The sequence below is a fragment of the Siphateles boraxobius genome, unplaced genomic scaffold (genome assembly GCF_051911475.1).
Source record: "Siphateles boraxobius isolate OS27281-9 unplaced genomic scaffold, OSU_SipBor_1 120, whole genome shotgun sequence".
NCBI lineage: Eukaryota > Metazoa > Chordata > Actinopteri > Cypriniformes > Leuciscidae > Siphateles > Siphateles boraxobius.
Window position 1 is genome coordinate 2,045,077 of NW_027508723.1, and position 18,056 is coordinate 2,063,132.

The 18,056-nt window shown below is 37.5% G+C and overlaps 1 long non-coding RNA gene across 2 annotated transcripts; it reads left to right on the forward strand.

The window, feature by feature from the left end:
• Positions 1-317: 317 nt before the first annotated feature.
• Positions 318-4,473, forward strand: LOC143732414 (uncharacterized). Of its 2 annotated transcripts, XR_013201115.1 has the most exons (4): positions 318-436; positions 1,107-1,184; positions 1,273-1,427; positions 4,193-4,473. It is a non-coding gene; the product is annotated as an uncharacterized LOC143732414 (long non-coding RNA). The 2 variants fall into 2 exon arrangements; XR_013201114.1 differs by lacking the exon at positions 318-436 and having other exon boundaries at positions 1,063-1,184.
• The last annotated feature ends 13,583 nt before the right edge of the window (positions 4,474-18,056 follow it).

Consider the following 18,056-nt stretch of genomic DNA (forward strand, 5'->3'; position numbering starts at 1 on the left):
GTCTTTCTGCAGTACCGGTAGTACCGATTAGTGTTTAAAAAAAACTCTAAGCATTTTTGCGAAAGATCATTGTTTTGGTTGTGCTGCTGTGTGAAAAGAATATGAACCTATAAACTGCAAAGACTGTCAGTAGTCCCATCAGTAACCCTACTAATGTAAAGGGATTTGTTGAAAATGACATATTGACATGAAAGTTAAGTGAGAACACAAAAGAATAATCTGAGCCACCTTTACAGCTTTACAGTGTGAACATGATAAATCTGATTACATTCAAGACATTTTTACAGTGTGTTCTTGTATATGTGCTTCCTTCAAAAGATCCAAACTAGAGATGATTGTCACCAGGTGCTTTTGAACCTTGTGAACATGAATCTTGCGATGTTGAAAGACATTGATCCTTCTGCTTTTGATAAGGACATCAGCGCAAAGCTGACAGGTAAATATTAATACCATTATTGACCAAGAAAAGGTGTCTGTTCACAGTGAATTGGTTTGTTTTCATTGAATTTATGCTGTGAAGGAAAGATGTAGAACCTCTGTGTAGTTTTCTGTTAGGTGAACAACATATTTTGCAGAATAAGTATAACTCACTATAATGTACGTGTGCCCCTCAGCTAGTTTTTCAAGTGGAAAAACTGAATGCTGAAAAACTGCAGATAAAAAAGCAGCAAAACTGTACATGGAGCAATACACAATGGATGTATGCAACTTTTTGAGTGGTCGGTTCAATTTCTGGCCATTTGGTACGTCGAACGGTCTCAGATATTTGATGCTGGAGCCTATAAAAACACTGAAATGGACAGTGTAGATAAAATGAAGATTTTAAAGATGTGCTTGACACTATATCCATAATGTTTCAAATAATATTGTATTCTAGTTATTTAGAAAACAAGATATGTACTAGTTCTTTAAAGCTCAAATACATTGATCTGAAGATCCTGTAATGAAACATTTTTAATCTACCATGCAGTCACGTAAAGAAGTCTATAGAGCCAAAATTGTTATTGATAAGAACATGAGAATCAATTACTGACATAAAAACTTAAGAACGTTAGAAAATTAATATTAGAAAAAAATTAATTTTGAATGGTGTGTTTGTTGTACAGATGTTTGCTTGAGCATTTGCAGGTGTTTGGTCGAATGGATGAGGGGCAGGAAACATAACTTCCTCCACAACATGAAAGGTGAGAACAGACCTTCTGTTTACCGGCACTTCAATATGCATAATAAACTGACTTATTTCACACTGATCGCTCACTCCAATACTGTCAGATAAAACGGTGCCCGCTGCTCTTCTGGAAAGTGAGACGAGAGACTATATAGACGCTGGACTGTTGCTGAACTCGCCCTATTTCTCAGTGCTGAGAGAAGAGAGAAACATCGACCTCATCATTTCACTGGATTTCAGTGCTGGTGATCCTTTCAAGGTATTATAATTAAATAATTATAAAATAGTTATAATCAGATATAATCTCTCTAAATAAAGAACACATAAACTCATGAAAGCTTATTTAAAGGAATAAATAAATAAGAGTCAGTTCACTAGTGTAACAGCGCAGCGCTTCTGTGTTGTACGTCACACCAATCACATGACCAGCGTCGGCCAATAGTGAGCCTACGTGTGACGTAGCTCTACGCAATCACACTACGCTAACTGACTCGAGGCCCACAGAGAAGGAAATGAATAGTTGAAATAAAGTCGTTATTTTTGTTTGTTTTTGCGCACAAAAAGTATTCTCGTCGCTTGATAAACTTAAGATTGAGCCACTGTAGTCACTTGGACTATTTTAACGATGTCTTTAATAACTTTTCAGGGAACAAGTTTCAATCCCTTAAAAGTCTATGGAGGAGTGATCCAGCTCTCAGATTTAATCACAAATATCTTAATTCGTGTTCGGAAGATGAACGAAGGTCTTACGGGGTTGAGCAACATGAGGGAGAGTAAATACTGACAGAATTTACATTTTTGGGTGAACTATCTCTTTAATATAACAAAGGAGAATTGGTTTAATAAATATAAACTCAAAATATTGTGTAATCTGTGTCTATTAGCAAAGCAATAAAGCTGTGAGTTTAATTACTCCAAAAACAGTGAAGTTACTCCCAGTGAAAAAATATATATACTACAATATTTTAAATACATTTATTTTATGCTTAGTATACTACAAAAACATTTACATATGTATGTACTTAATATAAATACCATACAATTGTACTGTTGATATACTAAATTGATATACTTAAAATCTGCTAAATTGGATCAACTTATTTTGAACTTAATTAGTTATCCAGAAGTAGTGCTGAGGTCCAGCTGAAGATATACTGAAGTGTATTTGATTGTGCTAAAGTGGAACTATTGCACGTACACTTTAGGTACACTTTAAATATCTTGCATTTAAAGTCTAATATTATACATAGATCATATTATCCTTATGATATTAAAACACATTTTAGGCTTAATTTTAAGAAATGTGCATTGTGCAATATCGAAAGTATAATTATAATATTTATATCTCAAGCGATATGTCATTAAATATGTTCATGGATTTAGTATGAAATAAGTGCTAAACCACTTCCTTTCTAAATAAAACAATGAAGTGATTCAGTAGTGCAGTTAATTTATTAATACTGAACGGTGATTAAACTGACTTTAAACTACCTGTGCATTATACGGTTTTATACCATGGTCTGTCTGAATACTCGAATCTGATTACCTGGAAGGTGTGCAATAAAACCGTTTAATGTGCTCGTAGTTACAAGTCAGTTTTAAATGATTATTATTAGCATTTCCATTAGCGTTCCCATTAGCATTCCAATTCATCTCAGTGCAGTTTCTTGGATGGCACACATGAATAACAACTTTACTGTCTACTGAAATATCTAACACCTTTAATAGAGTGATTCTGCTTAATGCTTTTCCACCACAGACAGTGAGGGACATGCCGAGACGTGCGGGAAACTAAACATCTCTTTCCCTGAGGTCAACATTCCTGATGAGGACGTAAACAAACCGAAGGACTTCTATGTGTTCAAAGGCAAAAACACTCCAACCGTGATACACATCCCTCTCTTTAATGTGGACAACTGTGGAGGCAAGTTAAAATCGTACAATATCATGAATAAAATTGAAATATTAACTGTGTTCTAAGTTAAAGGGATAGTTCACCCAAAAATGTAAATTCTGTCAGTAATTACTCTCCCTCATGTTGTTCAACCCCGTAAGACCTTCGTTCATCTTCCGAACACGAATTATGATATTTGTGATTAAATCTGAGAGCTGGATCACTCCTCCATAGGCTTCTGGATTGAAACTTGTTCCTGGAAAAGTTATTAAAAGTTTAATATTTATTTGTTAGTAAATTAATATTAAATTAATGTTATTTAAAGTTTATCAAGTGTTGACAATAGTTTTTGTCCGGAAAAAAAACAAAAATAACGACTTTATTCACACATCACACACATGACCAGCGTCAGCCAATAGTGAGCCTACGTGTGACGTACAACACAGAAGCTTGCGCTGTTACACTAGTGAACTCACTCGAGGCCCACAGAGAAGGAAATGTATAGTTGAAATAAAGTCGTTATTTTTGTTTGTTTTTGCGCACAAAAAGTATTCTCGTCGACTTGATAAACTTAAGATTGAGCCACTGTAGTCACTTGGACTATTTTAACAATGACTTTAATAACTTTTCGGGGAACAAGTGTCAATCCCTGAAGAAGCCTATGGAGGAGTGATCCAGCTCTCAGATTTAATCACAAATATCTTAATTCGTGTTCCGAAGATGAACGAAGGTCTTACGGGGTTGAACAACATGAGGGAGTGTAAATACTGACAAACTAACCCTTTAATTGTGTTAATGCTTCTTCGGTAACACTTTATTTTGATGGTCCCTTTTGGATATTCTGTTGACTATAAGTACGTTTGCAACTACATGTCAACTAACTCTCATTACAGTATTAGTAGACTCTCTGCTTAATATCTGATGACTCTTTATTGTGATGCTCCACAAACAGACATTCTACTGACTATAAGTAACTTTGCAACTACATGTCAACTTGCTCTAACCCTATCCCTACCAGTCTACTAATACCCTACTAATACTCTAATGAGAGTTAGTAGAGATGTAGGTGCAACGTTACTTATAGTCAACAGAATGTGTTAAAGGGACCATCAAAATAAAGTGAAACCGAGATAAAATTGAGGCCTGGAGGAACAAATATGCCACTTTTCAAGATTCTTACAGCGCTGAGATGATCAGTAAACTGATGGAGGTCGCTGGGAAAAACATCACAAACAACAGAGTGAAACTGCTGGATCAGATCCGTGCGGTCACTAAAGCTAAATGGATCCAGGCAATGGCACGACAAAATTCAACAGTGTGACTAAACTTAATACACACACAATAAAGTCTAAACAGAGTCATTTTACAATATTTCATTTCTTTTTCTGTCTTAATCATCACTTAGCATTAATAAGCACTATTACTTTTTCTGCAAAATGTGATTTGCGTGTCATCAGAGGTTAGTTATGTTTGCGCTTCACAATTTCTGTATGTTTTGATATGTTCCTTCATGCTTGAATTTCATTAAGCCATAAATAGATAATTAATAACTCAGATTGGATTAGAACCATGTTTGTCGATTAACTCTAAAATAACTTTATTATTCTCTAAAAATACTGTTTTGTCCGGGTCATTAAATATGAAACAGCAAACAACACACACTCTTATATCAGCTGCATATTTCTAATATGTCAAATGACCTCCTTTGCACATGGATCAGTATTTTTGCAGTTCTGTGGCTGTTATTGTGTGTTTTTCAATAGTGGATTTAACCCTGTGAACACAGATTCTGCAGAAAAGAGTGACATTGTGTCACATAACCATATCTGCAGAAAACAGATCGTGCAAATCAGATAAACCTGTGTAATAATCACACAGATGGTGTTATAACATGTTTCAACATCTTTAACACCCAGACTTTCATATTCCCATATTTATCTGATACAAATTAAACTCCGTAACTATTTAAATGTCTATTACTAAAAGTAGGAGATAGGAAGTTTAAATCCTTCATAGATAACTAACATTAGATTTCTCCTCTGGCTGTTTCAGAGACATAGACAAATGTCTGTATTTCTGAATGATTTGAGTTAAATATGTATGATTATCGTTATTCACATGCTACTTTCATGACAACAGCTTCTCGTCTCAATGAAGCAGGCCAGATTATTTCTGCAGGTTTATGTTCCAAAATTCAATGATGAAAAGGCAAATTAAAAATGTTCTTCCTAGTGTGGCTGTTTCCACAATCACACAGAAGAAAAAACACACACACTACCAAGAATTCACTGGAAAGGAAAGAAAAAAAGTCTACAATGAATGTTTGAATATTATTGTCATTAAATGAAAAAATAAATTGCCAAATTCAGTTCACACATAACTGCTGATCTGATGGTTATACTACAACACTTATTTTGGAAAAAATATATTTTTTATATTATACACAATTGTAAATTTATAATTTAGATTTTCATTATGAAAAATATTCAATAACTTCACTGTATTGTTGCCAAATTCAGTTTACACATTACTGCTGTCCTGATGGTTATACTACAACACTTCGCTTGGAAGAAATATATTTCTGCATATTTTTCAAGATTATAATTTATGAAATATATCCAATAACTTCACTGTAATACACTGTATTGCTGCCAAATTCAGTTCACACATCACTGCTTTAAACTCAGTTTCTATATTTCCCTCTAGGCAGTTCAGAACAATCACACTACAAACGGTTGAGGATCCAAATGCAGCTTTATTGAAAGATCCTGTCACGGTGGGTAGTGGAGAATGGAACAGAGGACTCAAGTGTGGAGTGAAATGAAAATGTTTAATAAAGATAAAACATAAAATAAACAAACCAACAAAAGAAATCCAAGGTCTCAGAACTTAATCCAACACAGACATGGCAGAACAGGACAGGCACAGAACTCCACGCGACTAACACACGTAACAATAACAACGAACGAGCACAGGACAGCAAACCCAGGTAGACTAAATAGGGAGGCAAACAAAGGAGTGTAACGAGGAGGACAGGTGAGACAAATAAACCAATAATCAGATAACAAGGGGGAGGGACCAGACAATGACAAGAGCAAATGGCCCAAAATAACAAAACACCCATGTGCATCACAAGACAGGACAGACGTGTGACAAATCCACAGTCACAGTAAAAGACACAAAAGGTCAGAGCACCAGTGATGTTACATATGACACTGAAGCTTCAAAGCACGAATCAAGTTCGTAGCGCGATTTAATATATTTTAATTGTGCTTTTTTGGACATACTTAATATATTTAAATTGGACTATTTTAAGTGCGTATTAAATGTATTAATTTGAAACAACTTCAAGTAAATTACGTGTATTTCAAGATATGCTTAAGATCAATTTTGAGCTATACGCAATATATTTTAATATATTAAATTGTGCTAAAATGGATCCACTTCAATTTAAGTGTATTTCTTTACAGTTTTTTTAAAGTATACTTCATATTTCTTAAACTAGTTATAATTCAGTATTAAAAATATAAAATCTTAAAAGAGCAAAAATAATTAAATACAAATATTAAAGCTGCCGTCGGGAAAATTTTTTGATCATATTCAGTGAAATCGACACTATAATCCGACAGAACAACATAAATAAAGTGGTTTTAGAAAAAAGCCTGAGCTTCTAACTCCGCCTGGAGCGTGTTATTTGTTTTGGAAAAATCCACCCGTCCCGGATCATCAGATCCAATCAGCGCAGGGGTGTGTGAGATCTGACTGTCAATCACAGGTCGTGCACACGCCACCCCTCGCGCACGTTACAATCACATGCACACGCCTGAAGTTCGCTCAGTAAGGAAGAGTGATGGCGGAAAAGATTCCAATTCCTCGGTTAACCTCAAGAGCTAGAAGGTCAAAAACAATACAGGAAAAGAGAACACCTGCTGAAAATAAAGAAGTAAAGAAAGAAAGTGCTTAAATAAACCAGGATCAACACCGGATCGGCATTAGAAAGGTGGAGAGATTCACGTGATTTAATTGGGTTCAAGCTGGATGCAGAGCTTGCAACATTTCTTCTCGACAGGTAATTGTGCTTTATCAACCAGTTACTTTATTTCTTAGTGTTGTGTTAGTAATCTAAGTATGTTTGCCCAAATGTGTTGGTATGGATAGCTAACGTTAGCACTTGTTGGGCAGGTTCCTTAGCTTTGTTTGCACTGAAATCCATGTGAACGTAACGTTAGGTGGATAAACATGTCCAGATGAAGGGATAAAGTTTGGCTTTTTGGAAGAATCAATGCCACCAGTGCTCGAAGTGGGGCGGTACTCACCAGTACGCAGTACCGGCACTTCTACATTTTACTCTTAAGCGTACCTGCACTTTTTCTTGCGTACCGCTACTTCTCGCATGTAGCCGGTACTCTACCACTGACAGAAAAAGCGTCAGTGTCAAGCCCGTTTCACATATACTCCGTTTGCAAAATGAACACAGATTGACATGAAAATATAATAATCTAACCATAAATGCATTTAATTAAGTAAAATGTATAGTATCTCACCATAAATGTATTTTTGGACTTGCAGACTTGGAGGAGTTCCGTTTTCTCTCACACACGCACACGCACACACACACATAGACACACACGCGCGCGCACGCACACACACGCGACTTGTTTAAATACATTTATGTTGTTAATAAATAACAATAAATTGTTGTTGTACCAGCAATATCTCCAAGTTTTGTTTTTCACAGTAGAAAAATGTTATGATTTGCCAGTGCAAGAGAGTACCGGCACCTTTTTTCCCCCAAATCAAGCACTGAATGCCACGCTATCTTTCTTACGAGAGTAAGAACAGTAGTAAAGCTACTGTTATTGCATAGCTGCCAACTCTCACGCATTGACCGTGAGACTCACGCAATTGACCCTTTTCACACGCTCTCGCGCCACACATCCATTTTCTCACGCAGAGAAAAATCGCGGACACAGAGGACACTGACACCGACAGACAAGACAGAGAAGGTTACTTTTGATATGGAACAAATTATCAGCTGGCAGATTCTGTCAATATTTTTACGTGATTCACACACTAAATAACGTTTTGACGCTTTTAAATGTGACAGATTGCAGTAGCGCGTCAGTCCACAGGGACATGAGAGTTGTAAACATCGAAAATTTTGCCTAAGTCCACTCAATCTGCCAGACTTGCCGTCTGCAGCTTTAAGACTTTGAAATCAAGAAAACTTGAATATACTATCTTGTTTTGTACATTGCGAAATAAATACATGAGAGTACATTTAAAAAAGTACAGCATATATAATCTCTTGAACAAAATATTATAACAAAGATCAGTGAAATGTTATGGCACAGCTATATTTATACATTTTTGTAGAACATTTCATCTATACCTGTATTATAGAAAAGTACACTGAATATTACATCACTAACTAAATAAGCATCACAATGCAATTTTCTGAAAACATTAAAAGTTATGGAAAGACAATGTGCTGAAGTGAATAATGCATTATTTACAAACTTAAACAGAAGAAAACAGAAAAACAGAAGAGTTTGAATGTCACATCTTCATCTTCAAGTGGACGATCACTTCTTTGAGTTGGACTCATTTTCTGCAGCTGAGAGCTTGTGGTTCAGACACGGTAGTGTTTAAAGACTGCTTTATCACCGTATCTGTGAAAGGGAAGGAGAATTTACATAAAATTAACCAATGATTAACATTTTTGTATCCATGTTTTAATCTCCTCAGTTTACCTTTCATAGCTTTGACTATATCCTCATCAAGCTTGACATGAGTCAATTTTTATCCTGTGACTGTCATCACAATACAGCGCTCTATGAGTTACATTGAACATGAGATTAGAAGAAGCCCAACACCACTTACAGTGAGCAGAGTTCAATTAAAAACTCACTGATATAGTTATTTGCATCAATAAAGCAACCTGTGAGTATTAGAAGGCATGTTGTATATTGATCATTTTGGTTTATTTAAAGGTGCAGTGTGTGACTTTTAGCGGCATCTAGCGGTTCGGTTGCGAGTTTACACTGAGGGCTCAGCCCACCGCTCACCCCTCCCTTTCGAAGAAGCTACGGTGGCTAAAACGGGACAAACATCGTCGTCTGAGACGGCAGAGAATAGCCAGAGTAAACCAAGTTTCTGTACCACAGTCCATTATAAACCACATCATGGATAAAGTTTACAAAGCCATAGTCAGGTGAGGATCAAGGGTCTTAACATATAATATAATAATAGTAATTAGTTGATCGTCTGACGAACTTAACCAGCACATTTCTCCCCACATAGCAAACCCATAATACAGCGAGGGAGAAGAACCACATGAAACTATGCAACTATATATTTTTTCTAACAGGAAAGTAAAAGTTTAGCTGGCTAATATGAGCTGTTACTGTGGCTGAGCTGGTTAAAGCGTAAAGCCTTGTTTAAACTCGACGCGTCCGCATGAGCCCAAAGGTGCGCGCGGCAAAAATGGCATGATTGTAACAGCGCGCGCCTCTGCATCCCCTAGACACCATTTACTACACACAATAGGCTTATTTTCTCTGATTTTGGAAACTCGATCGACTTAAAATGCTTCCAAGATCGACGGGTTGGTGATTCCTGTAACTGTTTTACGGTCAATGACAAGAGTACTAATCAGCTGTCTCACGAACGTAACCAGCTCATTTATCCCCACATAGCAAAGCCATAACACAGCGAGGGAGAAGAATTAAGTTACATGAAACAATCCAACTACATATTTTACACCACTGACAAGGGAAAAGTCACTACTCACGGTGTTTATGGCTAGCTTCTAGCTTTCTGCGGCTTCTCTTTCAAGGTAGTGAGGAACCGCGCTCTGTAACGCTGTGTGTTCGCTGTCGGCTACGGTAGAAACATGACGTCACAATATGTCGACCTTCATAGAAGGGGATTCCCGCGGTTATGTAGATATAAAAGCCTCATTCTAAGGTAATAAAAACATTACGGTTTATTAAGTAGGTTCTTTATACACCACTGAACACATAGTTATGAATGTCATATTGCATTTCTGTTAATAGATGTAACACCATGCACCTTTAAACTTATAGGGTATTTCCCATGAACGTCATGCTAATATGTTGTTATGAAGGTGGTTAAAATAAGGAGGAAGCAGGATCCAAATGCAGCACACTCACTTTATTAAATAAACTGGAAACTAGGCAAAGACTCAGGCTAAGAACAAGACGCAGGCACAAAACAACTAACATCAACGCTACCGCTTCAAAACAAACACACACAAGAACTCACAAAGACTGGACTAAAACACAAGGCTTAAAGCGGCACTATGCAGGATTTCCGTTTTTGTCAAACAGCGATCCCTAGAGTCGCTGTAGAGTACTTGTATTTAACGTTACTGTCGTAAATACAACTCACGCAGAGCGTGACAGTCTATGATCTGCACTCGCGGCCTCTGCACTTTATAATAATAAAGTAGCCTACCGCGTTAGGCTAACCTGAGCCTAAATGCCAGATGACATCAATAAAGTTACATGTATGACGCATTATTTTGTAACAATGTCCGTTATGATGTTGTTAGACATGATTATTGCAATTTATCATAACAGTTTGCAAATTGCGCTCATTTACATTATTGACAACGTGTAGGTTTATGTCCTGATAATTATGTGAGATATTGACAACTGTTCTCATGATAATCGCAGGAATCAACTTTAACACGCCAGCAGCCATATCACCCTGTAGCCCAAGACTGGTCGCCCATTGAAGCTAAGCAGGGCTGAGTCTGGTTAGTACCTGGATGGGAGACCTCCTGAGAAAACCAGGTTGCTGCTGGAAGAGGTGTTAGTAAGGCCAGCAGGGGGCGCTCACCCTGTGGTCTGTGTGGGTCCTAACGCCCCAGTATAGTGATGGGGACACTATACTGTCAAAAAGCACCGTCCTTCGGATGAGACGTTAAACTGAGGTCTTGACTCTCTGTGGTCATAAAAAATCCCTTCGATGTGCTTCGATAAAGAGTAGGGGCGTAACCCCGGCATCCTGGCCAAATTTGCCCCTTGGCCTCTGTCCATCATGGCCTCCTAATCATCCCCATATACTGATTGGCTTCATCACTGTCTCCTCTCCACCAGTAAGATGGTGTGTGGTGGGCGTTCTAGCGCAATATGGCTGCCGTCGCATCATCCAGGTGATGCTACACATTGGTGGTGGTTGAGGAGATTCCCCCTTCTATGTAAAGCGCTTTGAGGTCCCAGAAAAAGCGCTATATAAATGTAACCAATTATTATTATTATTATTAACAGTGAAAGCCTGAGCGAGTGGGACTCTTGTCCGGTTCCTCGCGCTGTCAGATTCTCGTTTCCTTTATCCAGACTCTTCCGACCGTGCTTTACTCGTGTCTGACTCCTCGCTCGGTCAGTCTGCCGTTTCCTCTTTCTCTGTTCCTCCGACAATGCTTTCCTAACTTTCTGCTTCTTATATGCCGGTTTAGCCATGACGATAGTTGTTCTTATAGCTAGCCGGATCCTGGATGGGGGCGTGTATGCGTGTAATGTGTGCAGTGCCGTAAAGCAATCCGTTACATCGCGAGAGCTGCAATCACGCGATACTTCCGAACGGCGGTCCGGCCCACAGTTGCAAGTGCGTTTTTTCTAGGGATGGCTGACGCGAAACAGTCGTTCCAAAGCTTTGCAAGATCCCGAAGCACAGATGTTTCGAAACATTGATCCGAAGCGTGATTCAAAACACCCATGTCACGTGACTACGGCTAAATGAAGCTTCTGAGTGTTTCGACAGGTGGCGTGCAGCGTGCTCCGCCGATTCAGCGTTTGATTAGCAGGATTTTTTACACATCTGTATAAAAAGTTAAGTCAACTCATCTTGACCTCGTTGGTTTTTGTGAGAGGATTTTTTCAAAGACTGGAGAAATTATCTGTTAAAAAAAATAGGCGAAGTCCTTCCAAAGAAGAGAAATGAATATTTTTCATAAGAATCTCTAAAAAAGTGAGACATTGTGGCTTGATTTATTTTATTAATATTCATTTTTCAGGACCAAAATAACATTCTGCACAGTGAGAAGCCTACAGGTTACAAGCTTTACATATTAGAAAAATAGCTACAATAATCAAAAAACACATTTTTTAATGGCTCGTTGTCAAGGTTGTTTCAGATCAACACCTGCAAGTGACCACTTGGTGTCACCGTTGATACAGGTGTCGGATCCCCTCGACACAATATGGCACATTTGGTTCAACTGTTTCATTGCTTCACGAAGCCTCGATCTGCCCACCACTGGGTTTTTCCACTCGCAGGCACCAGAGGGGGGCGAGACGACCACCATTCAGCCCGAAAAGAGTCATTTAACCATTTCCATAAATTCTGAAGCTGTTCAGTTAAGCTAAAAAACCTGCATAGTGCTGCTTTAAATACAGGGGGCAAACGGTCTAAACAGGTTAACAAGGGGGCGTGGTCAATGATAAACACCTGGGGAGACTAATAGACTTAACGGGGAACTACTAACATGAAACGACAGGGGAACACAAGACTGACATCATAAAACATGCACTCTCTTTACGTCTGTTAAAAAGATTTAAGGGAATTAGAAGTTCTGCAAAATATTGTATGTCAGGTCAACTAGGATAAGTGACTTGCAGCTTTACCAAAAACAATTAAATAAACAGATTTTTACATGAATGACTCAAAGGACGCACAAATTAGACACCTGAAATGGACATGTTGCTAACATTTCCTAAGACTGACCGATTCACCTTCCATTAGGCCGGTGTGGTGCCGAATTCTGACCCCCGCCAAATTATTACCCCCCTAGTATGGTAGGTTTAGGATTAGTTGTGGGGGAGGGGTTAGGATTAGGGGTGGGGTTAGAATTAGGCAATCAGATACTGATTTCAATGAGGGGGGTAATCATTTGGCAGGGAGTCGAAATTCGGCACAACACCTGATTCAAAAATCTCTATAACAGGTGATATGAGATTAAACCATAGACATCATATAGATAGACGCCCTATCGACCGCTACTGCCTATTGGCGCGGACGAGCCGTGGGGCCGCCATCTTAAACCGGTCACCCGCTCCGCTCAGTGTAATCTGTTTGGCAAGTGCAATGAGCTGTCAGCGCATTTAATTAATCATATCTCACTGAATACCGAACTGATTTTCACGCGGGTTTTTTTGCTGCAAAGGTCATACACGTAGCTACGATACAGGAATACAAACAATAGTACGGTAATGTTAAATGTTAAATCTTACTTGTGAAAAGTAATCCCCGAGTGATGGTCCGCCGATTTGAGCAGGAATATGCTGGCATCCAACAGTGCTCTGGCATCCACTGCTGCTATGCAACGCAAATAGGAGTATGACCGGTTTAAGATGGCGGCCGCATTTCTTCCGCCACAGCGGCCAATAGGGCATCTAGTCTCTATATGATGTCTATGGATTAAACCACTAACTACTCTCTTCTTCGCTGGTCTCTGCACTCAGATTTCAGTTTTTCTATAGCAGCTGGTCTGAAAAACAACAAATATTAATAATTTAAAAAATAATAATAATTGGGGGAGAGTCGGGACGATTGAAACGCGGGACGGATGAAACATTGAGATTTCCTTGAAAACCACTCACGTTATGTACGTCAAATTTCGTCAGCACGTACAGCACGCAATGTTTATCAGACCCGCGAAACATTTCTTCTTTACGTCAGGCCGTTTTAAAGTTAGAACCGGAAAGCTGTTTTTGAGTGTGATTAGTGGAATCTTTTGTGCTGTACTTTTTTTTTACTAACAAGTTGTATTTATTGTTTCATTTGCCATTGTAATAATAATATGGCAGGTGTATTAGTACTGCATCACACCCTTAAGTGTGTATAATATCAGAGTTTTTTAGTTTACGGACAAAACAGGTTTAAATGGCTGGAGGCGCTGTCGGGACGGTTGAAACAGCGACTCGTGCCAGTTAAACCTGGTAATAGGAAAACACTCAATATGACTAAATCACTCAATATGACTCAAGGAATAAATGTAAGAATTAATTGTAAACGGATTTGTCTGTCTTCTTCAAAATAGCCTATTAGAAAGATTACGCAAAATGCACAAAGGCTTATCGCCGATTGTTTATTGGGCAACAGAACAAAAATGTTAATATGAACTTTAAAATGAAAATAAATGACAAAATATGTTTGTTACAATATGTACATCAGTTACTTGTCAGGTATTGTTCATAAAAACAAGAATTAGATGAATAGTTACCGTTTAAACTGTTATGTTTCATCCGTCCCACCCCGTGTTTAAATCGTCCCGCTGTGGAGGGACGATTGAAACAAAACCCAACTCCCGTTCAAAGGAAATTTTTACTTAAATCATTCTATGTTTCTACCGAATAACACATGATACTAAGAGAACACATATGTGAGTTGTTGATCACACACACAAAAAAAAATCTATCTGTAACCTTATCTTAGAAAACGACATTTATCTGAAAAGTGTTTCAACCGTCCCGGCTCTCCCCTATATACACCATCCCTCCTGCAGATAAAGGTATGTCCCGATTATAACGTAAGGCCGAATGATTTACGTGATGCTGAGGGAATCCCGGAATCCAGTCATGAAAATGGAATTTACACACTGATCTATATAGAATGACTGGATAGCTCATGATGTTCTAAACTGCCATCAGGCAGTGAAGCCACCGGAAGTGTTCGAGCGGCCATCTTACTATTCCCTACTAGCTGAGGGCTCCAACGGCCGTTATACAGATTTTGGTAGCTCCGACCATAGACATCATATGATATCTATGGCTCCGACGGCACTTTTAAGATGACCCGCTGTGCAGCATACAAGTGTAAAACGACGTTCACAAAAGGATGTAGAAAAACTGCCCACAGGTTGTAATTCAAGCTCTTTAAGTAGTAAAGTAGTAATTGTCGTTACTCCTGTGTTGTTTTCTCCGAGGCAAGAGTAACTTAATTCTTCTACTAGTGTTATCAAAAGAACCAGTAATGTTACTTTGGTAAGTTACCAAGTTGGTACTGAAATTTTGAAAATGGGACGATACCAGCATTTCTGCAGCACCTGGTAACTTATATTCTTGGCACCCGCTGCTTTTAATCGCTTCAGTGATTATCTAAGCGCGAGCCAGTCTCCAGACTAACTTTTTTACTAGGAGCACTTTAGCCAATGCAGCCTATACCACGATGTATTATAGTAGTGTCTGTGAATATTAAACCGCAAAAAACTTGGCTATTAACCCTGCATGTTCTGCTTGTCTCTGTGTGAATGAATGGCGCAGACGCGCTGTATAATTTACCACACACACACTCAAAGGTCTTCACGGCAACCCGTCAAAATAAAAGTTCGGTTTAGCTTGAAGAAATTGACTGAAATAATTATATTTGCCTACTGTTGTACAGTAGATTTACCTACATCATGCAATTTTTAAAAAGCAGGAAAAATTTTCGACTTTAAACAAATATCCATTTAAATGCTTCTAGGGTGTTTGAGTGGTAAGAATGTACAGGGAGACTTTAGATTTTAAAACGGTGTCTCCTTAGGCAATGTTTTCTCTGTCAAATCATACAATTTCCTATTGATTCAATAGACCGCGTGAGCTCACTAGGGAATACCAATATGGCGGCGCGGTGGCTTCACTGTTTATGACGTCATGCGCTATCCACTCATTCTATATAGATCATTGAATTTACATAATGCAGAAGACGTCACGTAAAACACGCAAAATGATGGATGGATGAATACATGGAAAGTAGAACTGTGCAATAAATCCAATCGCGACATGGTCTGTGAATATTTAAGCGCAAAAATACTGCTATGTAAATATATAACCGGCTTGTTCTGCGTTTCTGTGAATCGGTGTGAATGAGCTGCTCCACTTTGTCTACTACATCTACTCAAGTACGCGTGGTGTTTTCAGCGTCTCACAAACAATTTGAATACATAATGAATACATGAACATTTCCAGAGCTGCTCTGAGAGAACGCCTAATGAGCATTTTCATCATTTTATTTGAGAAAAACCATTGTCAAATAGGCTTACACTTTGAAACAGGTCTTCACTACAACCCGTCAAAATAAAAGTTTGGTTTAACTAGGAGAAATGATGACAGAAATATATGACTATTGTAGGCATACAATAGAATGTACTTCTCAAAATAATAATAATAACAACAACAATAATTAAAGCTGCAAGCAGCATTTAGCAGTGTTCAAGCAGTTAAGGCAGTTAAGCTCAAAAGCATCAAAAGACATTAAGTTTCATGTAGCAAGCATTTAACCACTGACATCATAGATGGAATAGACCTTGTTTTAGCATGATTTGCCATGATATACCCAAATTTTAGTGTGATTTTTCATGATTTACCACCTTCAAGTATGATTTACCATGAATCTAGCATGCTTTACCATAGTTTACCATGATATACCAAGTTCTAGTATGATTCACCATGATTTACACTGCTCTAGTATGGTTTACCACAATTGAACACATTGTAGTATGATTTAATATGATTCTAGCATGATTCACCATAGTTTACCATGATTTATCTTAGTTTACCTTGATTTACCATGTTATAGGATGATTTACCATGATATGCCACATTCTATAATGATTTATGATGGTTTTAAACATTATGATATGAACATTATATGATCGTAGATGTAAAAGACCATTTACAGCTAATACAGGCAATTTACCATAGGAAATACATGGTTTTGAAGCTTTTTAACAGTTATAGCGCCACCTAAGGTCCGATCTCCATGAAACTTTGCATGGTTCTTCACCATGTTATGAGACATCTGCTCACCAATTTTTGTGAAGTTCTGATTTTTTATTTATGATTTATAGGCATTTGAGTGTATTTTGACACGCCCATTTTCTAAATGACCCTGAATTTTTCTTGCCTAAATCGAAATTGGAGATATACATTCCGTCCGTCTTGAGCCAAGGATCACAGTGGTGTAAAAATATTGAGGCTAGGACCAACGGTCGATGGGTTATGAGCAATTTAGTAATTTTGGTTGCTGTAGCGCCACCTATGGGCCAATCGGGGTCATACTCTGATAGGTTCTCCCCAAAAGTGTGGCCTACCATCTGGCCGAGGTTCAAGTCTCTAGGCCTTACGGGTTGGGCTGCACGATGCGTTTTAGGGGAATTGTTTTTTTTTCAAATAGCAATTACAATAGTTTTTCAGCACTTCGTGTTTGAACACCTAATAATACAATTTATTTAAACATTAATTAAGGCATATATATTTTGTCCATGGTTTAATTTAGTAAATCTGTTTTTTGCAGCTCTTCCCCAAAAAATAAAAGGACACAAGTTAAAATTTTCAATTTGATTGCCACCGTTTTTGATAATATATTTGGAGTAAATCATAAAAAGAAACATTAATTTTATGGATAAAATACATTTCATAGGACTATATTATTCTTAAAAAAATTAATACATTATTAATGTTAAAAATGAGTTGTTAATCTAATTAATTATCACTTATTGAATTTAATTGATTAGACATGTTCTATTGAAATTTTAATAAACAAAACAAACAAATAGTTTCAAGTTTGTTATAATAAAAGCATTTGTTCAACCCCAAAAAACTGTTTTCTTTAATTTAACTGTCATTTTAACTTATGATAATAATAATTATAACTATAATTTAATAATACCATTTATTTAATAATTGATTAATACTGTAAACCGTGATATTTTCTGAGACTATCATACTGTAAAAATCTCATACCATTAAAACCCTACATGGGAGAGAATTCACTGAATTTTACTTGTACTTAAGTAAAATTTCATTGAAGTAGTAGTACTTTTACTTGAGTAGAATATTTTATTACTTTTTCCACCTCTTTATATTTGTTGCTAGGTGCTTTTTGATAATAAAGTTGCTATGTGTAGTCTAAAATGTTGCTAAATCTAGCAACAAAATTGCAAAGTTGGCAACACTGCACAGGTGGATGCAATCAGGGAGATGA